The 25,213-nt window shown below is 42.9% G+C and overlaps 1 protein-coding gene and 1 long non-coding RNA gene across 6 annotated transcripts in view; one reads left to right on the forward strand and one right to left on the reverse strand.

Moving 5' to 3' along the window:
* Positions 1–25,213, reverse strand: part of LOC129740007 (disintegrin and metalloproteinase domain-containing protein 10) — a 776,101-nt gene that overhangs the window by 666,247 nt on the left and 84,641 nt on the right. The gene's annotated exons all lie outside the window — the stretch shown is intronic.
* On the forward strand, positions 8,794–9,703 carry LOC129740010 (uncharacterized). Its single transcript, XR_008736069.1, has 3 exons — positions 8,794–8,899; positions 8,967–9,112; positions 9,174–9,703. It is a non-coding gene; the product is annotated as an uncharacterized LOC129740010 (long non-coding RNA).

A 25,213-nucleotide genomic window follows, 5' to 3' on the forward strand; every position in this document is an offset into this window, starting at 1 on the left:
TCATCGCAGCCAACAAAGCTGTGGTGGAACGGCTTGCGGAGCCCGAGGCCGCCAGACCAAAAGAGCGAGGGCCGGCAGAGACCCCTCTGAGGGCGGACACCATCCGCCCAAAGAAGGTCAATGCCTTTGCCCAAACAGAGGGCAGCCTTGCGTTTGCTGGCAACAGCAAGCGTAAGAGAGGGTCTCCCGGGGAACTCAGACCCGGGGACCCTAAGAAAAGAGCGGAGGATCCGTCTGTCTGGCAGGATCCTGCGGCCAGCGCTTCCAAGCGGGCGGAAGGCCCTGCCAAAAAGGCAGATGAGCCGACGAGCGCAAATACCGGATGGCGGACGGTATCGCGCAAAAGGGGAAGGCCCAAAGGTACGGAGACGGGAAAAGCCAAACCCCAACCCCAACGACGCAAACGTCGCGTCAGGGAGAGGGGCGAGGCGATTGTCGTCAAAGCACCTGAGGGCACGTACGCAGATGTCTTGCGACAGATGCGTACGAACGAAGATCTCGCCGATTTAGGCGAGAAAGTTCGGAGGATCCGTCGGACACGCACCGGCGAGATGATCCTCGAACTGAAGCGTGGTGCTGGAAACTCCAGCGGGACCCTTACGGTTAAGGCAGCCGAAGCTCTTGGCGACAAGGCTGAGGTGCGTGCCCTCTGTAAGGAGGTGACCATCCGGGTTAAAAACCTGGATGAAGTCACAACGGAAGACGAACTGCGGGTGGCACTGGTCGAGCAGTGCAAAATCTGCTCTGACCAGATGACGGTTCGTCTGCGGAATGGCCCTCCCAAATCTGGTATGCAGATTGGGCTGGTCAAACTTCCGGTTGCAGCAGCAAACGCCGCACTTAGGTGTGGGCGGCTAAAGGTGGGATGGTCTATCTGTCAGATATCCACCCCCCAGCAACCGGACCGGTGCTTCAAGTGCCTGTTGAACGGTCACAAGTCGTTCGACTGCACTGGGCCAGACAGAAGTGGCATATGTTGGCGCTGCAGCGAAACCGGCCACAAGTCGGCTAACTGCAAAAAGCCTGCTAAATGCCCTGTCTGCGCTGGAGACCACGCTGTTGGCAACCCTAGGTGCCCCGCCTACACAAAGGCGCAGGCGGTACCACCCCGGGCGCCAAGAGCATAGAGGTCGTCCAACTTAACCTCAACCACTGCTACACAGCACACCAGCTGTTGCGGCAGATGACAGTTGAGGAAAAGTTGGACATCGCGCTAGTGGCAGACCCATATCGCAGAGCTGCGAATGGCATTAATTGGGCGACTGATGATGCCAAACTGGCCGCGATATGGGTTACAGGTAGTTTCCCCATACAAGAAGTTGTGGCGACGGAAAACGAAGGCATGGTGGTGGCCAAAGTTAACGGGATCTACTTCTGTAGCTGCTATGCTCCCCCAAGGTGGTCCTTGGAGAGGTTTGGCACTATGGTTGACAAGATGGTGGATGTGCTAATGGGGAAAAGCCCCATCGTTATTGCTGGCGACTTTAACGCGTGGGCCGTTGAATGGGGTAGCCGCCTCACAAACCCCAGAGGTCAAACTCTTTTAGAAGCCCTGGCGAGGCTTAATGTGGATCTGGCCAACGTAGGGAATACCAGTACCTACCAAAGTTGGAACGGGAGCGAGTCAACCATAGATGTCACCTTCGGTAGCCCGGGGTTGGTAAGCGATTGGATGGTGAGCGGGGCCTACACGAATAGCGATCACTTCGCAATTCGCTATCGGCTAGGCTCAAGTACGCGGACAGGTAGACGCGAGTCTCGTACAGGAGAACGCCTCTGGAAGACAACGCAGTTCGACCAGAACGTCTTTGTCGAAGCGTTGCACTGGGAGAGGAACCTGGACAACCTGTCCGCGGAAGAACTGACGAGGGTTCTAGCTCGCGCTTGCGATGCTGCGATGCCGAGAAGGGCCAAGCATAAAAGCACTAGGCCACCCGTCTACTGGTGGACGGAGGAAATTGCGGGTCTGCGTGCCGACTGCCATAGGGCAAGGCGCAGGATGCAGAACGCAAGGACCCAAGTAGAGCGAACGGAGCGTAGGCCACTCTTCACAAGCGCGAGATCGGCCCTCCGCAGGGCCATCAACGCAAGCAAGAGGGCACGTTTCAAACAGTTATGCCGTGACGCCAACGACTGTCCATGGGGTGATGCCTATCGGATAGTCATGGGCAGAACTAAAAGTGGGGGCGCACCACCTGAAACGTGCCCCGATAAACTGAGAGTCATCATCAATGAGCTGTTCCCACAGCACGATGTTACCCGCTGGCCAACAGTCCCGTATGACTGGGACACCAGCGCCGAAGAGAGGATAACGGTGGAAGAACTTCGCGAGATCGCCAAGTCTCTCCAACCGAGGAAGGCCTCCGGACCGGACGGCATTCCGAACGTCGCGGTGAAGGCCGCGATCAGGGAATTCCCCGATATGTTCCGAACATCGTTGCAACGATACGTGACGGAACGGGTGTTTCCTGACACGTGGAAACGGCAGAAACTTGTTCTTCTGCCAAAGCCGGGTAAGCGTCCAGGAGACCCATCGGCATATCGGCCGATCTGTCTACTGGATACAGCGGGTAAGGTCCTGGAGAAGGTGATTCAGAACCGACTTCAGAGATACACGGAAAGTGAGGGCGGACTCTCGGGGAAACAGTTTGGTTTCCGTCGAGGTCGCAGCACCGTAGATGCCATCCGCTCGGTCATCGAGGTAGCGGACAGAGCCAGGCTGACCAAGAGGAGAGGGCTCCGCTTTTGCGCGGTTGTCACTCTGGATGTGAAGAACGCCTTCAACAGTGTCAGTTGGACAGCGATTGCGTCGTCGCTCATCCAAATGAGGATCCCGGCATATCTGTATAGGCTTGTGGAAAGGTACTTCCACAATCGCCAACTGCAGTATATGACCGGCGAGGGTTTGCGAACACAAGAGGTTTCGGCGGGTGTTCCACAGGGGTCAATTCTCGGCCCGGTTCTGTGGAACATCACTTACGACGAACTCCTACGAACGAGCCTCCCATTGGGAGCCGAACTCGTAGGATTTGCAGATGATGTAGTCCTCTTGGCGAGGGGCTCCTCAACAGCGGAGGTTGAGCTACTGGCCACGGTAGCTATCCAGGAAGTGGAACGCTGGATGCACTCCAAGTGCCTGCGTCTAGCCCACCACAAAACCGAGATGGTGCTTATCACCAACCTGAAATCACCCCAAACAGGTACCATTGCCGTTGGACCGTGCAACATCGTGTCTAAACGCGCAATTAAGTACCTAGGGGTGATGATTGACGACAGGCTCAGCTTCACGAGCCATGTCGAACACGTGTGCAAGAGAGCGGCAATGGCCACGGCCGCACTCACACGAATGATGCCGAACTCTTCGGCTATCCAAAGCAGCAAAAGGCGGATCATTGCAAGTGTGACCACTTCGATCTTGCGGTACGGAGCAGCGGCCTGGAGGTAGGCCCTGGGAGGAAGCTGTAACCTGCAGCGACTTAGCAGCGTTCAGCGGCTGATGAACCTGCGGGTTATCAGCGGATACCGGACCATGTCGTCCGAAGCCGCCTGTGTAGTAGCGGGTGTTATGCCCATCTCGGTTTTGCTAGAGGAGGATGTCTATTGCTACGACAACAGAGACACGCCCAACGTTCGAGATCTCGCCAATGAGGACTCGATGTCCAACTGGCAGCAGCTGTGGGACAGCTCAACGAGAGGAAGGTGGACCCATCGTCTGATCCCGCACATCGGGAGCTGGATCGGAAGAAGGCACGGTGAAGTGGACTTCTATATGACGCAATTCCTGACTGGTCATGGATGCTTCATGAAGTACCACTACCGGTTTGGACATGTGGCTTCGCCATATTGCCCAGATTGTGGTGACGTAGAGGAAACACCCGAACATGTGGTGTTTGTCTGTCCGAGGTTTGCGGCGGTACGTACTTCCATATTTGCCGCCTGTGGGCCTGACACGACAGCAGATAACGTTGTACAGAGGATGTGTGCGGATTCCAACACTTGGCACGCGGTCAGCGATGGGTTCACCCGGATCATGACTGCCCTGCAGAGGAGCTGGAACCAACGGCAGTCCGCGAACGGTGTAGGATGACTCCATCGGCGGGGAGCATCTGAGTAGTGTGCGTCCGATCCCTTGATCGAAGCTACAAAGATAAGGCAACATCTTCTGCGTAGCGGAGGTCAGGGGTGCGCCGCGAACGTGTGTAGGATACCCCAATGTCGGGGGGTATCCGAGTAGTTCCGCTTCCTAAGAGGGAAACTGCGGGGATAAGACTTTACCTTCCTCGTAGCGGATCTCGAGGGAAGAGGGTTAACCACTGTCGGGGGATACCCACGGGTAGAGAGGCTCTCGACGCCGGGCGAGCCTCTCGAGTCGGTGTAGGATGTCGTCACCGTCGGGAAACATCCGAGTCGTAGCGTTCCAAGTCCCGAATGTGTGCCGTGACAGGCGCGAGTCTAGGATAAGCTGCTCTCGATTTGGCACACAACGGGCAGGAAAATCCGCGGGCCAAAAATCCTAGGGTTGCCAACCAAGGGGGATAAAGAAGACCGGACAACGGTCGGAGTAGACTGACCCCATCGACGGGGGGCTGTCGAGTAGAGTGCGTCCGACCCCACGGTTTGAAGTTACAAAGATAAGACAATACCTTCTGCGTAGCGGATGCCGTGGGTGCGCCGTGTTCGTGTGTAGGATGCTCCACCTTCGGGGAGTATCCGAGTAGAGCGGTTCTCAACGACAGAAGCTGCGGGGATAAGACTTGACCTTCTTCGCAGTGGAAATCGTTGGGAAAGGGTTATTCCACGTTCGGGGAATACCCACGGGTAGAGTGGCTCTCGACGCCGGGCGAGCCATTCGAGTCGGTGTAGGATGACGTCTTCGTCGGGAATCATCCGAGTCGTTGCGTTAAGTCCCGCGCGTGTGCCGTGACAGGCGCGAGTCCAGGATAAGCTGCTCTCGATCTGGCACACGAAGGGCAAGGTGGCAAACTTCGAACCCTGAAGATAAGAGGTCGGGCTTCGAGTCGTTAGAGGAGAGGTCAGGCCTCAAACCTTCAGGCGGAGAGGTTTGTGTGGTCAACCCCGAGTCTTTATGATAGGAGGTCGGGTCCCGAGTCGTAAGAGGAGGGATCAGGCCCCTTACCAACAAGAGGAGGGGTACAAGTGGTCACCTCGAGTCATTACGAGGAGAGGTCAGATTTCAAGTCGTTAGAGGAGAGATCGGGCCTTGAATCGTGCAGAGGAGAGGTAAACCTCGAGTCGATGCGAGGAGGGGTCGGATCTCAAGTCGTTAGAGGAGAGATCAGGCCTCAAGTCGCGAAGAGGAGAGGTTTGTGTGGGAATCTCGAGTCATTGCGAGGAGATGTCGGTTCTCAAGTCGTTAGAGGAGAGTTCAGGCGTCGAGTCGTAAGGATGAGAGGTTTTGCTGAAAGTGGTCTCGTTAATGAGTATTGCCTTTGAGCGCATTAGCGCGAATAGACCTCCCACTATTGAAGCATAGTGTACTAAACAGTTCGAGGTGGGAACCAGGTCTGCGGCCCCAGGTGGAGTTTAGGGAGTAGAGGGTATACACGGAGTATATCATGAGTCTTCCCATTGTACCCATGGACCCAGAGTAGCAAACTGGGGGGACGCGGTGGCTCGCCGTGCCTTGGAATACAATCCGTAAACCGGGATTTACCACCTGTGGTTACCAACTAAAAAAAAAAAAAAATGTCTCATGTCTCATGTCTCATGTCTCATGTCTCATGTCTCATGTCTCATGTCTCATGTCTCATGTCTCATGTCTCATGTCTCATGTCTCATGTCTCATGTCTCATGTCTCATGCCTCATGTCTCATCTCATGTCTTATGTCTCATGTCTCATGTCTCATGTCTCATGTCTCATGTCTCATGTCTCATGTATCATGTCTCATCTCATATCTCATGTCTCACGTCTCATGTCTCATGACTCATGTCTCATGTCTCATGTCTCATGTCTCATGTCTCATGTCTCATGTCTCATGTCTCATGTCTCATTTCTCATTTCTCATGTCTCATGTCTCATGTCTCATTTCTCATGTCTCATGTCTCATGTCTCTTGTCTCATGTCTCATGTCTCATTTCTCATGTCTCATGTCTTATGTCTCATGTCTCATTTCTCATTTCTCATGTCTCATGTCTCATGTCTCATGTCTCTTGTCTCATGTCTCATGTCTCATGTCTCATGTATCATGCATATTTGAAAAAAAACATTGTTTCAATTGCAGGAGGACTTTTGCGATGACACAAAAAATGTTGTTAGAATTTCCAAAAGTGTTGAGGCGATGTTTCCAAAAACAATTTTTTGGATTTTTTTTTATTTTCAAAAAGTTTTTGCCTATTTTTTTCATATTTCTCACACGTAGTTAGTAATAGAAATGTCAAGGATCAATTCCATAATTTAATCTCTTGAGTTTGGTGATACATGACCTGAAAATATACAAACACTATGCCACCCGCACTATGCATTGCAGGAAATATTCTGGTTTTGCTACCTACTTTTCATATTTCAGCATTATAAATTTGCAGCGTTGATAAGTAAAACGCATCCGCTTGAAAAATTTTTGTAAGCCTGATTTATCCTGCTTTTTTAGTTTCAAAGTTCCAGAATTTGATGAAAAACTGGCAACCTTGACTCTGTGTTTACGCGAAGAAGGTGGGTCCAGCCACCGTCTGTTATATATCTGTGCGGCATTTTAATTGAGCGAGTTTCCCGCGAGATTGGTCGGAAAATATGGACAAGAACACTGAAAGTTAGAATTAAAAGCTGCCAACCAGCCATCCACCCAACAAGATAGATACATACCTACTAGCCGTCAAGAGATGGTGGCTAAGGAGAAATTGAAAACTTTTCTCCCCCAAGCATGACCAGATTGCACGTTTTTTCATTGGTGTTTGTAGCTATTTTATTGCGAAATTTCAACCTTGACAGAACGGGAGATGAAACCTCCTTTGGAAACTGGGTAATTAGTCAAGAATTCGTCTTTGGACGTTTTTATTTTTCCTTTTTTTCGGGTTCTCCTACTTCAATGAGAACTTTCCCTTGCCTTCCGATTCGGAAACATTGGACAAATTTAATCAATAAACTTAAAAAGGGATACGGAAAATTTCAAACAGCAGCATTCGGCGAACAAATATTGATTGCGCAAAACTTTCCGACTGTTTATTTGAGGAACGTTCACACTCAAATTGTGACGATTTTCATTTTCGAATTGTAAATTACAATTTAAAAAAAAAAGTAACAGGAACGAATATTCAAAATGTGTTCTTGTCAAAAGACCCCAGTTTCCATGTCAAATCCACGTAAACTGGCCCTAAGTTCATCCATTAATATCTGGCTTTTCAGAAAATTGAAATAAAACCCCTACATATTAATCATACGACGGCAATGGCGTTGAAAATTGCCCGATTACGAAACAATACGTTTTGCAACCGGGTGGAAAATTATGCCGAAAATCGCTCGAACGCAGCATCAATTTAGCTCACGTTTCGAGGTATTTTTGGGATTTTTGAATAAAAATGTTTCGAATCAGACACGAGTGATTGAATCTGCACGGATCTCATTCGAGCGTCAGTTTCCGGCACACTACCAAAATAGGGGTAACAAAAGATGCAACAGTAAAAAAAAAAACATTTCGCTCCCGGAACCGATCAGCCGGAAGAACGTGCCGTTTTCAACTATCAGCTGCAGTTTGTTTATACTTTTTTTTCACTTCCCTCTTCTTCAGGTAGTTTTTCGTGTTATTTTCAACATGGAAATTTTGATCAAACCGACAGCAAAAAAACTTTATGAGGGGAGCGAAAAAATATAGATACCCAGGTACCAACATTTGTTGATTTTTGCCTATTTCGTTTTCTGCTCAAGTTCACCCGAATTTTATGCCACCTGCGGACAGCGCACAACAACACAACACGAAAAAAAACAAGTAGATATAAATAAAATTATTGGTAGCAGCCATTGAGCTGGAAAGAGTGTCTACTTTCCGCTCCAATTTGGAGCTTTCCCAAAATTTGAAGCGCCGCCGCGTTGTTTGGGTCGCTGGGTAGCCTCGTTTTTTTGCGTGTGTTGTTCCAACCGGCGGACCCGGTATGTGTGGCATTTTATCTGTTTCAAGAGAATTGCAAAACTCTGTGAAATTGAAATTGAAAAGTTACTTTATGCATAATTTTGGTCCCCGCCACTCCCCTCCGTTCTCGCAATGGAACACAGGCGAGGAGAAATGTGAGCATCCGACGCGTTTCGGAAGTACAGATGATGGCTACAAATTGGTGACAGAATTGGGAACGAAATTGATAACTTTGGCCATGGAAGCTGATTTTCCATAAGAAATAGAACAAAGTTTTTTTTGTTTCGATTATAGTCGTTTTAAATATTTTTTTGTCATTCGCGACTTTATATCAGAGATGCAGTTGGCGGACAGTCATTGAAAACCTTATCCGGTACAACTGTGTGCACGGAAAAATTGAGTTATTATTTTATGTATTGTGTATTATTTTATAGTATTGCGATTACACCTTCAAAATAACTAATCGGTTGTTGCTCACAATTTGTACACGCTCATTTTAATTTAACCATTTTTTATTGAAAAATAACCATTTTCTGGTGTTTCCTGTAAAACTGCCAATATGGTTATTTTTCAACAATATTTTATGGTACCATTTAAACCATATTTCTAGTTTTCGGGTATTAACCAAAAAAAGGATGAAAATTTAACCTCAATTAAAAAAAAACGGAAAAATATTGTACATTTCCGCAATCATGGGGTCGTTCTTCGCGCTGCATTTTTCCGATTTTTTTTTATTTATTAGTAATTTGCAGTACAATTTTTCAACAGTCTCCGGATTCAACGTGAAGACTTAACTGCTGCAACCATTAACGCATAAGGTAAGTTTTATTCATTAACATTCATCCTATTTAAAGACATTGAACTTTAAAAATCAAAACTCTGCAGGAACCGCATTTTCTTCGGAATTTATCGTCTCGTCCTTCGTCGTCAAGGATAAGTTGATTGATGCTCCTTTTTTAAGGCGGAACGCCGAAAAGCTACGAAAAAATCCAAAAAACGCTCATCCGGATGGAACAGCGACCAAACGTAAGGTTAGTATCGCTCGATTTTGAAAACCTCCAACTTGCCATTGAAACTACATGTTATTTTCAGTTTGACAAAACCAAACCGGCCTAGGAAGAATCTTCCGGAAAGGCTGCTCGCCGGGAGCTGGAAAAATCTTAAAAATAAAACGACAGCGATGAGGAAGAGGGGCAAACCTTTGAGGCCGCTGGAAGAAATTTCAACTTCGATGATGAGAACGATTCGGGATTGGCCGGAACGGCCCAGATCAAGGCGCTTCGGCTAAGAAGTATTTGAGGGAGGTAGAGGAATACACTGTTCGATTGGCTGGTTACATCCGCCAGTAAAATCAATCAAAAATGAAAAAAAAACGCCATTCCTAAAAGTTCAGAGCAGAACCGGAAAACAAAGTTTTGCTTTACTGGAAAGCCAATCGGGACCAGAGAAACCAGAGTGTTGAACAAACAAGAAATACAATATTAAAAAAATGAAACATTGTTTTTTTTTCTAAGTTTTTATCTACAATTTTGAAAATTTCCACATTTGCTATTCTGCTTTCCGAATTACGATTCAAAAATAACCATTTTTCTACCTCTAGGTTGCTGTCTCTTACGATTGAAAAATAACCATATTTGAACTTCTCCCCTAGAAGTCATTTTATGGCTTCTCATGGAGAACTCATAAAATGACATTTCCCGGGAAAAGGTCAAAAATGGTTATTTTTGAATCGTAAATGGTTTAATAGTTTCTAGCGTGTATATCCCCAATTCAATTTTGAGTAGTTTTGGGTTTCCAATATACATATTTGAACTAACACTCGATTATGCAGCTCTGTATAAAAAGTTTGCTGTTGTTGGAATCTGCTGAAAAGGGATGTTCAAAGCTAACTGTGAGCTTTTTCTGTTATTTTAATGAAAAAAAGAGCCAAGAAGAAAACAAGTAACAAGAAGAAAAACATTCATGGAGATATGCGAATTATTTTTTTGGAGTTTCGATAGCAGAATCCGGCGGAAATAGGTACTAAAACTGAAAAATCGACTGGTTAGTGTGCTGGAACATCGCGAACAGAAAACTGCGAAGTGGTCAAGAGAAGGTTGTGGGAAAAATGAAGGACTAACCGCGGAAAACTGATTCGGTGGATTTACCGGAGACAACCGGTAATCTGAGGGCGATTCTTTGGTGAAGCCGACAAATAAGCCAGCTGCGGTCATTTGAAAAAATGTATGAGACCGAACAACATAGGGTTAACGACAAAAACGGAGATTCCAATCACCCGAGAAAAATCCCGTTACCTGGGTATGGTCAGTACAGATTTTTAGGTAAGTATTCGGTCTTTATTTAAATGTCACAAAAATGTTCAATCGGTTGAACCTTTATTACGATTTCAGATGCTGAACTTGATTCTCTGGAATTAAAAAATATCGACTGGAGTTGTACTGGCCAACCTGACCTGACCGGCTCGAAATAGTCAATAGATCATGCATGCAGACAAAAAACAATTTTATTGATTGTCAAAAGCGACGAAAGATGTAAGTTTTCGTCGTATAGTTGCGTGCAAAAAAGGATAAAACCTTATTTAATTTCTGTTTTTTTTCACTGGTGCAGCGTCATGAAATCCAATGCAATTATGGGCACGCAGGAAGTGAAACTGCAGCAAATAACTATGGTAGTTGATCAGTACAATTTATGTATCTTTTATCTGTTTGCAGATTCCTATTAGGTCGTTACCCTTCAAGAGAAAGGCTGGAAGGTGCAGTGGCTGATTCGACGCGGTAAAAAAACCACGAATTAATCCAATTGTAATGCTCACAAATAAGATAGGTATTCAATTCCTTAGCACTTTTACCACTATTTATTGTTGTTGATAAGATCTGGAAATTAATAGAAGAAATCTAACAGTAATTCGAATTCGATAATAAAATTGATTTACAATATCTTACTTCGAATTGAATTTATATGTTGTATTATAGTATTTTGGTTCATGACCTACAGATAGAAAAGTTATATTTATTCGAGTTTAAATATCATGATAATTTTTTGTTCCAGCACATGCTCATGGCTGGATCTAATTTTTTTGCTTTGTTTAGGAACAAAAATATGAAGTATCCTCAAGAAATATTTTAAAACTCATAAGTTTTTTTATTTCCATTTTCCGATTTCCGATTAGAGAACCTGGGTGAGCAGAGTGCTTAGTTCAGTGAACGGCACTGGAGGATCTATCGGTCCGAGGTCGTGATGTCGTCGGTGAAGAACTTGTGCTGAGCCTTGTCTCCCCGTAATTCATTATAGTTCTCCATTAGCTTGCCGGGGACGCCTCATGGGGAGCACCTTCCAGGCGGAACACGATGGTGGCCATGTGTCCATATAACCCATTCCGGTTTGGTTCCGAAAGGGTAAATCCGGTGATAGCGATAATCCTTAAGAAAACAGGTCTATTATTTGGAACTTCGATGTCGGCTTTTGAATTGATGAAAAGAATTTCAGAACTAAGAAGTTTAAGCTTGCCTTTAATTATGTAATTGTTTGAAATAAAGAAATATTTTGTGAAAGAGAATTATTTTTTTAGAAGATATCTAATCAACTTTACTTTTGCGATGAAATTTTCAAAATGCATGGGCATCCCCATGTCAAAATATACAGAATTGACTAACTGGCTGAAAGCTTTCGAATGTGTAAAAGCTTTTTGCTCACGCTCTGTGTAAAGCGCCCAAACATAAAACTAAGTGGAGACACTTTTCTCCAATCTGTATGGATTTTTATACAGAATTGACTAACTTTGGTTACCGTGTTCGATGTTTACTCTTGGGCTCGAACTCACAAACATAGGCTTAGGAGGCAATTGACTTTCCAACTGAGCTATATCACAAGCTTTAGAACAAAGTTTGAAAAGATTTGACAAAAAAGAAAATTTTGACACAGATGATAAAACTCAACAATAGGTAGGGGAGATGGGGGCATAATGGCCACCTTAAGGAAAACGCTTATTTAACCATAGAGAACAGCTGTAATATGCGAATTACATCATTGTTTCGTGTTCAGACACTCAAATAGTCTATTGCCTAATTGGATGAAACTTGAAAAAGTTGATAAAAACGTTTAAAAATGCATTTTAAAATTTTTTGTTGAAAGCTGAAAACCAGTCACTGTAGAGGCATAATGGGAAACCCCCCGAGGCAGTATGAGCACCATTAATGAAGGCATAATGAGCGTTTTCTGCCGGTGATTCTAGCACCAAATTCGAGTCAACTGAGTAATAGAGCTACAGCTTAGCTTGTATTGTCTGACGATTTGGCCTATTGGTAAGATGTCGGAGAGGTAATCAGTAGGCTCGAGTTCGATTCCTAGTCGAGGTGATTTTTTTTGCATTTATCATTCATTATCATGATTGCACTAAACGGTGAGGCGTAGATTCATCAAACAAAGCAATAACAAAATAATCTAGGTCTGTTTGTAGAACTCAGAGAATTAACACATGCTCATACATTATGTTCCTGGTGTTTTGTTTGACGGATGATGCTTTGATGCTATTAGTCGTATAATGAAACAAAAAAAAAAATCAATCATGAATGGTATGTGCAAAAAAAAATCCCCTCGAACAGGAATCGAGCTCGAGTCTACTGATTACTTCTCCGACATCTTACCATGCTTACCATACATCATGCTCAATATGCCTCCATTGATAGTGCTCTGTTCGCCTCTAGTGAACAAATTAAAGTAAAAAAGCGTTTTAAAATTGATTAAAGTGAAAAATCAAAAATTTTATGATGTTGAAAATTGAGAAACAATGTGTAGATCATGTTGCAGTGCGAACATTTCAGATCAAGATGATTTAAAGGTCATAAAAGCTTATTTGGTGGTGCTCAAAAATTATAATATTTTCGTCACTTGAGAACCTAGCTGGTTATCATTTATTATTTCTGTAAAGATGAAAAGGATATTTCTTTTTTGGTGAAAAATTAATTCTATGGTTAGTACGAAACAAGTCCTTATGAAAATTTCTTTAAGAAAATACGTACTTATGTAGAAAAAAGGAGTGCTCATTATGCCCTGGGTGCTCGTTATGCCCTCACCTCCCCTAAACCAGATATAACATACATACAGTGAGCGAAACAAGAATAATACCACTATGATTTTGCCTTGTTATAATATGAATGATTGAAAATCTTCAAAATTTTCTTCTACAATTTGTTTCAAACTGTTCAACGGATAAATTAAGTTTAAGTTTACTTTTTTTGGGCTTAGAGGACCAAAAATATGGAGAGATTCCCTCTAAAACTAAGGAATTTTTCATTTATTTTGAATCATAAAAATAGGTTGAAGTTCAAAAACTTTGATTTTTTTTCAGTAAATCACACTTTTTCCACGTTCGAGTCGTAGATGGCAGCACTGACCTGTAGTTTAAACCAAATTAAGCCTCAATATTAATTTTCTGGATTTATTAAGGCGCGCATATATCATTTCGAGGTAGTTTTCCAACACAATTCTGTTGGAGTTCACGCTAAAGAAAGCTTTACTGGATTTGCGAAAACTCACCAGCACAAGTGCATACCACCGTGTCGTAGTTTCTGCTCATCTCAACTTCCTAGTCAATTGCAAATCATATCAATAAGGCCGGAACAAATTTCAAATCCTTCTTTTGTCACTCGGAGTTGGAACATCACGAGGGGGGATAATAAAAAATAATGCAAAAAACCAATAAATTGGAATAAAAGCTTGTATGCAACAATATTGTATACTATATCATTGCATAAAACCTATAAAGGATGATACGATCAAAATTTAGTAAATATCTGCTTGACGTATTTCTTTCAATTCTGCATTTAAAAAACCTGAACACCCCTCATTTTGAAGGTGTGTGTGTGTGTAGAATGTTGCTCCTATTTTGATTTTGGAATTCACTCTTCAGTTGTTAAAATGCCGTCCAAGGAAGAAGAGCAGCATATCAAAATTTTGCTCGCGCATCGCGAAAATCCGAGCTACTCGCACGCAAAGCTGGCAAAATCGCTAAAAGTTGCCAAATCATCCGTTACAAATGTAATTAAAGTGTTTGGGGAACGTTTGTCGACAGCCAGGAAGTCTGGATCGGGGGGAAATCGAAAACCGGAAGCCGCTGAAACGACAAAGAGAGTTGCCGGTAGTTTCAAGCGAAACCCTAACCTCTCTCTCCGAGATGCCGCAAATAAGCTGGGTGTATCGTCTACAACCGTGCATCGAGCCAAAAAACGAGCCAGACTATCGACTTACAAGAAGGTGGTGACTCCAAATCGCGATGATAAACAAATACGACCGGCAAGTTTGACTGCGTGGTAATGGACGACGAAACCTACGTCAAAGCCGACTACAAGCAGCTTCCGGGACAGGAGTTTTATACGGCAAAAGGAAGGGGAAAGGCAGCAGATATTTTCAAGCACATGAAACTATCATAGTTCGCGAAGGGGCTTGTGATATAGCTCAGTTGGCAAGTCTGTTGTCTCCTGAGCCGATGTCCACGAGTTCGAGCCCAAGAGTCACAGTTGTACCGGATAAGTTTTTCAATAACGATCCGCCAACTGCAACGTTGATAAAGTCGCGAATGCCATAAAGATGGTAAAACGACTATAATCGAAACAAAAAAAAAAAAAAAAATAGTTCGCGAAGAAATATCTGGTTTGGCAAGCCAGCTGTACCAGCGGCTTGAAAAGCAGCATTTTCATAGCTTCCGGGACTGTCAACCAAAAAATTTACGTGAAAGAGTGTTTGAATAAACGTCTGAACGTCCTGAAGAAACACGGTTGTTACGTTCTGTTTTGGCCGGATTTGGCATCTTGCCGTTACGGTAAAAAGGCCATGGAGTTGTACGCCGCCAACAACATGCAGGTAGTTCCCAAGGACAAGAACCCTCCCAACACGCCAGAGCTCTGCCCAATTGAAAAATACTGGGCTACTGTCAAGCGGAACCTAAATAAGACCAAAAAAACTGCTAAGGACGAGCATCAGTTCAAGGCAAACTGGCTTTCTGCGGCGAAGAAGGTAGACAAGGTGGCTGTACAAAATCTGATAGCAGGGGTTAAGCGTAAGGCCCGGAAACTCGGATTTGGAAAAGCGGAAGCCTAACTGAATATTTTTCCTGAATTTTATACTAATTAAACTTGAAAAAGAAATTCAATTTGATTTTTTAAATAAACGATTTCACCGATTTACACGCGTTTTCTCTTGGCCAAATTTTGACCGTATCACCCTTTAGGAGGCTACAAAACGATTTGCCTCATGCTTTAAAAATATCGAAGATTCAATTTGGTTCAGAACTTTTCATGAGTTTGTCAAGATTTTTATGTTTTATCCAATTGGAAAAAATAAATACAAAGAAAACTTTCATAACTTTGTTCTCAAAAGCCTTAATTTTTTGCAGTTTACGAGAAAGTCGATCATTGAATTATAACCAAAACTTAAAAAAAAAGCTTGAATAACTTATATGAATTCTTACAACATTTTTACAAAAGTTATCTCGAAAACAACACCTGATAGAAAATAAAACTTATTGTAGTTTTGGAATCAGCGCCCTCAAATATGTGAAAATTAGCTCTTGAAATCTTTGCAACTAGATAAAATGAGAATTTTGTTGCCCTGTGTTATTTAAACCTTTTAATGTTAATTATGAGTTTTACTACGCATTCAATTTAAAAAATTGTGATCTGAAACCGTATAGTTTTGATAAACTATCTTATTGAAACAATTGAAAAGAAAAGTTTCTAATAGCACTGGCGTTTATTCGAAAGTGAAGGTACATACAAAGTAGGTACCCTTTGAATTTTCACTTTTCGCCAATGTTTGTTTGCGGAACGATTCTCTCTATTATATTTTCAATTGAACTAGAGAGCACGATGATACCCAATCGAAAATTGAATTGAATCACACACAAAAAAACGAAAGCAAAAAAAATACGCTCCAAGTGTTTTCAATTGCATCAAATCTGTTATTGTGATCAGGTGCGGCGGAGGTAAACAAAACTTCATTTTTTTTTTCATTTTGCTTCAGGCTCATGTTGAAACTTCTCACATGTAGGTATGTGTATGAAATGTGCTCTAGCTAGCTCGTTTGGCTTGAAGGATGCAGCACAATGATGAGAAAATGTTGATGCGAAATTACAATGACCTTGAGCGCTTGCCGATGACGATGGTTGCATAAATAATGAATGTTTACTCTACTTTTACCTTGCCAAAGAGAGATTGATGGCGGAATTCAATTAACCAACCTGTAATTAGAACGAAAAAATAAATTGATTAATACTCATGGGTAATCAGCTGAAATTTAGAGTTAAGACTTAAAAAAAAACTAAATGAATCGTTGAAGGTTGAAATGTTAGATATCATGCTTAGCGTTTAAGTCTTAACTAAATTATTAAAAGTGAATTAGCACTGTTTGGTACAGACACAGGGGTGCACCTTATACGATTACTCTATAAAACATGTGACCAACATATTTTGGCGAAGTGTTAGTGAATTTCGTTTTTAAGCCATTTTGGATAAGATTTAAGCTTTTTTTGCCTTGATAGCAATGGAGATAAAAGCTAAAATCTGATAAAAAAAGCTAAAATCTGACCAAAAATGCTTAAATCTGAGAGATGTTACGATTGGGTTCCTCTAGGTACAGATTCAACTAGATTCAACTAAACTTAACAAACCAAAATTTTATAAATAGAGATACTTTCTATTTTTTCTATTTATTCAAAATATAGGAACTCAATGAATCGTGATGTTTCTCGAAAAGATTCCATTAACTTAACTCTAAGCGTACATCTTTCGAGAATACGATGGCTAGCATCTAACAAACCACCAACCCACAGAAAGTGTACTATGTATGCCGTGACCGGAATTCGAACTCGTGACAGTTGGCTCAGCAGACTTCAATGCTATCCTCTAAGCCAGCGGTGGCGATTGTATGAAGAAATATTTTCTTCTAGAGATAAAGTCTTTGATGTTAATGATCCAAAATTAGAAATAAAAAAATCCAGGGAAACTAGGGCCGGAACAAATTCTTCTTTTGTTACCCCCCCTTCGATTTTTCCAAAAATTCAGAAGGGGGAATAAATAAAGTTTAAGCTATTTTATTTAAAAATTTGATAAAGTCTTTGAAAATTCAAACAGTTTAAAGAACAAAAGTCGAACTTTAGACTATGAGAATAGTATAACCTTTTGTATTTGAGGTATTTTAAAATTTTAGAAAAAAAACTCAAAATTTCGATTTTGTGCAATTTAGATTGTATACAAGTTTGTAGCATGCAAGCTTTTGTCCAATTCGTCCCACTTTATTGAAAACTTGTATTATTTTTTACTGTCCCCGGTTGAATTTATGAAATGCGGCTCCTGCCAGCTAAGTCCAAGATGGCAGCCCCATCGCGGGATAGGGACCTCAGGCTATCAACTTACTGTTTCCGATTTATAAAATTGTGACGGAATCCGAAAGAAATGACCGACCTGGAACTTTGGAGATGACTTTTACCCTTGCCCAACAAGGCAAGCTGGCTCAATTTGCTAGAGAAGCAAGCCGCCTCAAGCTTCAAATTATGGGAATGTGCGAAGTCCGTTGGCCTAACACTGGAGAACACTAGACACAGTCCGGGCAAGTACTAATTTACTCTGGCATACGAGGAAAATACGCTACTCGGGAAAAAGGAGTTTGATTCCTGTTAAACCCGCAGGCCTCATTAGATGAGAACCGATGAACGAAAGAATTATCGTAGCCAGATTCATAACACGGGTTAGAAACCTCAAAATGGTCCAGTGTTATGCGCTAACTGACTTTGACGATTTGCAGGAGAAAGAGCAGTTTAACAGTCAACTGAACAGCGTGGTAGTGAAAATTCCGAAGGATGACATTCAAATCCAATTGAGCGACTTCAACGCAAAGATTGGCTCCGAAAATCAGGACCTTGAGCGCATCATGGGGCGCCGTGGCCTAAATAGGACAGAAAACGGAGAGCTGTTTGAAGAATTTTGTGGCAACAACAACATGGTGATCAGTGGATCGCTCTTTCTTCATCGACCAGCACATAAGGTCACTTGAGTATCCCAATATGGTCGAACAGAAAATCGAATTGACCTCATCTGCATCAGCCGAAAATGAAGGAAGAGCCTTCTTAATGTCCGCAAAAAACGGAGCACAAACATTGCATCTGACCATCACCTCGTCCTTGGCGAGATACGACTGAGAGTTGCGCGTGTCCAGCGGCGAGAGGAGAAGATCAGATATCGATACGACGTACGCCGGTTGGAGAATCCAGAGGTGGAAAGGGCATACGTTGAACAGCTAGAATCCCAAGCCTCGGAGTTGCCGACAGACGGTATAGTCGAAGAACAGTGGTGTGGAATCAAGAATGCCTTTATCACGACCAACCATGGTACTCTCGGTAAAGTTTGAGGAAGTCGGATGAAACTTGGAGGATGCTCGATGATCGGCGGAAGTCGGAATTGAGCAGGCAAGTACCGGACCAGCCAAAGCAGCCACCCGCTTACGATATGTGGAGCTGGAAAAGGCAGTTAAACAAGCTTGTAGACGAGAAAAGCGAGCCTGGGCAAACTCCGTAGACGATGAGGGCCAATGGAGATATCCGATTACTTTATGACATTTCTTGCCGCCTTAGTGGTGCAAGGACTAAAACTACAAGGTCGCTATAAGACCGAAGAGTTATTGACCGATCGAACAGATCAGCTCAAACGATGTACTGAGCACTTTGAACATCTCTTCCGAGTCACGAATAGCGATGACCAACAGAACCAGCAGCTCGAAGTGCCAACATTAAGTCGCATTTATGGCGTCAACTCGGAAGCGCCCTCGATGGCTGAAATAGAAGCGCCAATGAAAGACATGAAATCCAACAAAGCTCCTGGAATCGATTGCATTCCTGCTGAAACGCTAAAAGCCGACCCTGCCTTGTCAGCACAAATGTTGCACCGTCTTTTCGCTGACTTTTAGAATACTGCAATATTCCCGGCCGACTGGAAGCAGGGTATCCTCGTGAAGGTCCCGAAGGAAGGAGACCTCAGAGGTGACGAGGAGTCTCAGAGAAACTAGTCCATTTCATCGAACGAGGCATTTTCGTGCAAGGTTTGCACGACGGTGTCTTGTCCTATCCAATCCCAGTAACTGCTGGAGTGAGATAGGGATGTGTCTTATCACTGCTACTTTTTCTCATCGTAATGGATGAGATTCTGCATTGATCGACTGTGCACCGAACCGAGGATTGTCGTGGAATCCCTCAACAATGGAGCAACTGAACGTCCTGGTTGACGACATTGTTTTGCTTGCCCAAAAACAACCGTAGATGCAGACCAGACTCGACGACCTCACCGAAAGCTCCAAGGCAGCAGCTCTCAAAGTCAATGTCAGAAAGACCAAGTCGATGGAGATCAACACATGAAATCCCTCCAGTTTCATGGTAGCTGGGCAACAAGTTGAGAATGTGGAGTGCTTTCCAGTATTTTGGTAGATAACGCCTGATGGTGGTACCAAGAACGACATTGAAATCGGAATCAAAGAGCCCGATTTGCACTTGCGAGTCTCCGAAACATCTGGCGTTCACGTCAGATATCTCTGCGAACGAAAATTCAAAGCTTTATCTCAAACGTCCAATCCGTATTGCTGTACGGATGCGAAACTTGGTGCACATATGCGGAGAATGGAATCCAGAAGGACATCGAAGAAGAGGCAGACCCAGAAACTCGTGGTGGCGAAGCCTAGCCGCCGCAGTACGAACTGTCGACGAGAGTCTTGACCCAAGTGAAGACGCTGGCTCCGGATCGTTAAGAGTGGAGGTCTTTTACCACGGCCCTATGCACCGGAGGATCGGCGCGGGATCATTAGGTTAGTAAGAACAAATACCTTTTCGAAAAAGTTGATTGATCAAAACAGCAGTGTTTATGACAGAGGTCTCATTTAAATTGCTTGAAACTCCTCTAAAACTTCATCAATCTTCATGAAACTTTTGCACGCATTAAAATGATCCCCTAAAACGGTTTAACTGATTTTTTGTTGCCAAAATTCAGTTTCACAAAGTTGAGATAGTTTTTTTTTCTGAACAATTTCGGATCTGAAACCTGCGTTTTTGATTTTTTTTATCTTGGGTCCAAATTTTTATACAGTGCACTGTAGTGAAATTTTGTAAACAAGCTTTATAAAATTATGAGCGCAATTTCAGTCAAAGTCTCGACTAAATTTGATGGCTTTCTAATCAGTTTAATTCATGTTTTGATGGGATACTTGCGAGCAAAACATGTAGATGTACCTTCCACCTTTGTGAGAATACAAGATGAGATGTAGATGTACCTTCCACCTTTGTGGGAATACAAGGTCTATTGGAAGATCCATTAAAAAACCTGTTGTTACCAAAATTATATCATTCGATCCGAGGTGAACATAAAATTGGATTTCAACTTGCTTTAATCCTAAAAGTGAGATATTTCTTTCCTATAAATGAGATTTCTCATTTTCTTTTAAACCATGGTCTGTTGAATTTTCCTCAAATAACCCGATCAGCACTATTTGATAATCCATATTGTTAGTGCACAATTTGTACTTACAAAGTGCTCAAACATTTTTCCGGGTTTCTCTCCAAAGATTCCATCCCGAGGTAAATTGCCCTCGCTGGCTGGCACATGTTCGTGTCGTGCAATTCATTGAGTGCTACCGACCGAGAGGATGCACATTGAATTGCTATCGACCGACCCATGCATGTTCGTTCACAAAACAAAAGATTCGCACTTTAGCGAATGGTCATTATATTGTATTGCAGTGCAGCGCTTCTATAGTTAGGTACAACATCCGATTTAGAGCAGCTCCGCAATTGACTCCGGTTTGATTCGGGTGATCCGAAAACCGGTAGCTGGAATTCCGATACCTATACACTTAGCCCACCTGCCGGGAAAACCCGAATGGTAAATAAATCATCCTCGCCGATTTCGTTTCATAGATTCGCTATTGTTCTATTCTGCATGCAGAGCTAGGCAACATTCCAGTGCGATTTCGAATGCGAATCCCCCCTCCACCGGATCAGCCCAGGGCAAATCAATAAAGAATATTCCGTACGGTGGGATTAATTAACATGGTAAGTTATTTTAGCTTAAATAACTGAATTTATCTTAATTTCATTTAATGTCTTTGATATTTACAATACAGACATACCTACATATCTTAAACTAATCAGGGTAATTCTTATTTCGCATGTGCTAAGACTACGAATTACGAATAACTTCTGAAAGGTGATGGGAATTTGTAAATGTACCCACAGATTTTTAAATACATTATCGAAACTGATTTCCATTTTTTAAACTTTGAACCAATATGCGAACCACCTAAATAAGGGGTCCGAAAGGGTGACACGCCGACAACGGAAACTGGATTCCAGTATCCGTTTGTTGACTCTCTGTGACCGTACCAGCCACCGGCTAGGGTAATAGACTTATTTTTGACCAGGGGGGGCTTATTTTAGACTACTTTGTTTATCTGTCTTGGAGAGTAACTGTTCGTGGAAAAAAAATTGGTGAGATATATTCAGAGCCCAGGTTACAACTATATGCACTTAAAATTTTCATGATTAGTTGCTTTATAAGGGAGATAAACAAGGTGGTCCAAAATAAGTTTCCTGGTCCAAAATAAGTCCGTTACCCTAGCAGAGGTAGGAAGGAAGGAATCCACTGTAGTCAGAGGAGCAAATCGACAACAAAAGACGACGACGATGAAAATCCGAATCGATTGTCGGAATATGTCGGGTAATGGCTTGGTATCGAATGTCAGGCAGTTGGTGTGCTAATTAGTGGACTTTATTGGATTACGACGATCGTTCAAGCAAGTTAGTACCGAGGTACATAGGTACCAGTTACACGCGCAGTTCAATGCGGTTGCGGTGGAAAATATAAAGATTTTAGCTGATTTGGCTGTAGCAGGAGTAGCTGACATTGTAAGATGCCCCATAATGCTTAAATATAATATCGAACCCATAGTTTGTCGTCAAAATTTAATCACTGCCGATAGTTGAGTTTGAGATAGTCGTCGATGATTTGTTTTTGTTAACTTTTAAACCCTTTTCCGGAGCAGATGTCGCACCTCCCGTTTGGTTTATTTTTATTTTATTTACATATTTTTCCGTCTCACGCCTCACGTCACGTCTTATTTGGTCACCATGTTAATTTAAGATTATTCAGAGACTGAATAATTTTGGTTCAGAGTTTACACCTAAAGAGACTATAGTAAACAAAAATGCACCCCTGATCCCTTTCAAAATAATGAGCTTGCAACCGTGCTTGACAGAGTGCGGTAACTGGCGAGGCATAACGTTGATCTGTACAACCCTCAAAGTACTCTGCAAAGTGAATTTCAGGATTCTCTTCTACTGGTGTTCGTTGATTTCGAAAAAGATTTGATCGACTTAACCACGAAAACATCTGGGCTGCTTTAATACTACGAGGGATCCCAGAGAAACTATTCCATCTTATCAAAACACAGTACGAGTCATTCTCGAGCAAGGTCTTGCACGACGGTGTCTTAGTTATCCGATGCAATCCTGGTAACTAATGGAGTGGCCAAGGATTTATTTAACCACCGCTGCTTTTTCTCATCGTAATGGAATAAATCTTGACTGGATCGATTGACTGTAGACCAAACCGAGGAGTGCCGTGGAATCCTTCGACAATGGAGCAGCTAAACGACCTTGACCTGGCTGACGATATTGTTTTGCTCGCCCAAACACAACAAGACTTGCAAAGCAAACTCGACGACCTCACCAAAAGCTCCAAGGCAGCAGGTCTCAAAGTCAATGTCGGAAAGCCCAACTCGATGGAAATCAAGACAGTAAATCCTTCCAATTTCGTGGTAGCAGGGCAACAAGTTGAGAAAGTGGAGTGCTTCCAGTGTCTTGGTAGCCAGAAAACGGCTGATAGTGGTACCAGAAAAGACATCGAAACTCGGATCAGAAAGGCCCGATTTGCGTTTGTGAATCTCCGGAACAACTAGCGGTCGCGCTAGATCTCTCTACGATCTAAAATTCGAATCTTCAACTCAAACGTCAGATCTGTATTGCTGTACGGGTGCGAAACTTGGGGCACATATGCGGTAACGACGCGGAAACTGGAAGTATTTGTAAACCGCTGCCTGCGGAATATCATCCGCGCTTGGTTGCCTGGCAACTGGATCTCAAATGAGGAACTACATCACCGGTGTCATCAAAGGGCGCTAGAAATCGAGATTCGGGAACGTAAGTGGAGATGGATTGGGCACACGCTGCGGAAAGATGAAAACGAGATTTGCAGAGAGGCGCTAGATTGGAATCCACAAGGTCATCGAAGAAGAGGCAGACCCAGAAACTCGTGGCGGCGAATCCTAGCCGCTGAAATCCGAACTGTCGACGAGAATCTTGAATGGGACCAGGTGAAGACGCTGGCTCTGGATTGTCAACAGTGGAGATCATTTACCACGGCCCTATGCACCGGAGGATCGGCGCGGGATCATTAAGTATGTAAGCCCAAGCAACCAAAAGTCTCGTTAAAAAGGTCGAACACAGCTTAATCAGCATAATCAATGTGCTGAAGTTCCTTTTATTCAGCCCAAAATTTAAGTTCTTATTGAAACTTTGAAGTTCCATTAAAGATTTGAACGGCCTTCTATTCAGCCAACAAGTAAACGTTTAATCAGCAAAAACAAAAAAATAATTCTCCTCTCCTCTCTTATTTTGGTCATCACCAGCCTATGTGGTGCTGCCGGTTTCTCGGCATCCATCTTTATTCCTCCCCCATCCCCTCCCTCAATTGATCATACTTAATTGCTTTGCTTTTAATTTTGTTCGATACATGCCGGCACGCACGCCAGTTCTGCTACACAATTATTTGATTAGCTTACTCAAGCAATCAGCCTAATGGAAAAAATTAGTCCTGGTACCAGATTTGAACCCCATCCTCCGAGATGATAGCCGAACACGCTGCCACGACGCCACGCCAAGATGTTGCCTTACCGGCAGCTAAAATTCGAAGTGGTTATAAGCTTCCTAGAATACCCGCAAGGGCAACCAGCGGCCAGCAGCAAAGACGCATGTTGATTATTACGAAACGGCATATAAATCAATCATCCGTTAAAATAAAATCGGTTTAAGAAAATGAAATTCCATGTTTATAACTGTTAAGCATAAAATTATACAAATTCTTCATTTTATCTTGATATTTATTCAATGAATTGCTTCAACTGTTTTTCAATGTGTGATAAATTCGTGGTAAGTAAATACAGTTGGACAAAATTTTATAAAGTCAAAGTATTTTTTTTTTTTTAAAACAATCATTTGCGAGTTAGCTTTAAGTTGTTCTGAGTTGAAGTTTCAAAATAAATTAAACATTTCAACAATTTCCAAGCTCCAAAAAATGATTTATTTATTATATGCCCTTATGTGATGTTCGTTCACATTTCATATTCATGAAATGGCGGACATGTCTCAAAAAAGGCTACTTGAGGAACTATCTGGAACTTCGATTCCATAGAAGGCTATTGGAGATCCAATTTGCAACTTTTATTCTGAATGATGCGATTTATATGTCACAGAAATGGCTTTTTGAGGAACTTCATGGAACTTGAAGTTCACAGAAGGCTATATGAGACCTAATTTGTAACTTTTATACTGTGTGGGTGTGATTGACATGTCACGAAAAAGGCTATTGGAAGAACTTTTTGGAATTTCAAGTCCATAGAAGGCTATTTGAGGAACCTTTTGTAACTTTCATGCTCACATTCGAGAAAATTTGGTACCAATTCCCTTTGAAACCATTATTCAGCGAAATTCGAACTTTGGAGGAACGAGTTTAAGTAGATATGAGACTTTTGGTTGCTTGTGAGTAATGTGTTTCATTAGACCGCTGCAAGCTTTGTAAAGAAATTTCAAATTCTTGAATTTATACCCCTCCCATAGCTTTTTTTGGTTGGTTTTGCTGCCAGAAAAAGCAATAAAAATTTTGGAAGCGATCCATCCAGTCCCGAACAAGTGCGACGAGTATCAATTTTGTATGAAAACTTGTATGGGACAACAAAAATTTTTAATTCAAAAATCGTCAGATAAAGGGTGTCCACGATTAAATTGCCACACACAAAATTGATTAGCAAATTTTGAGTTCACTATTTTA

This window comes from Uranotaenia lowii, chromosome 1 (genome assembly GCF_029784155.1).
Source record: "Uranotaenia lowii strain MFRU-FL chromosome 1, ASM2978415v1, whole genome shotgun sequence".
Classification (NCBI taxonomy): Eukaryota; Metazoa; Arthropoda; class Insecta; order Diptera; family Culicidae; genus Uranotaenia; species Uranotaenia lowii.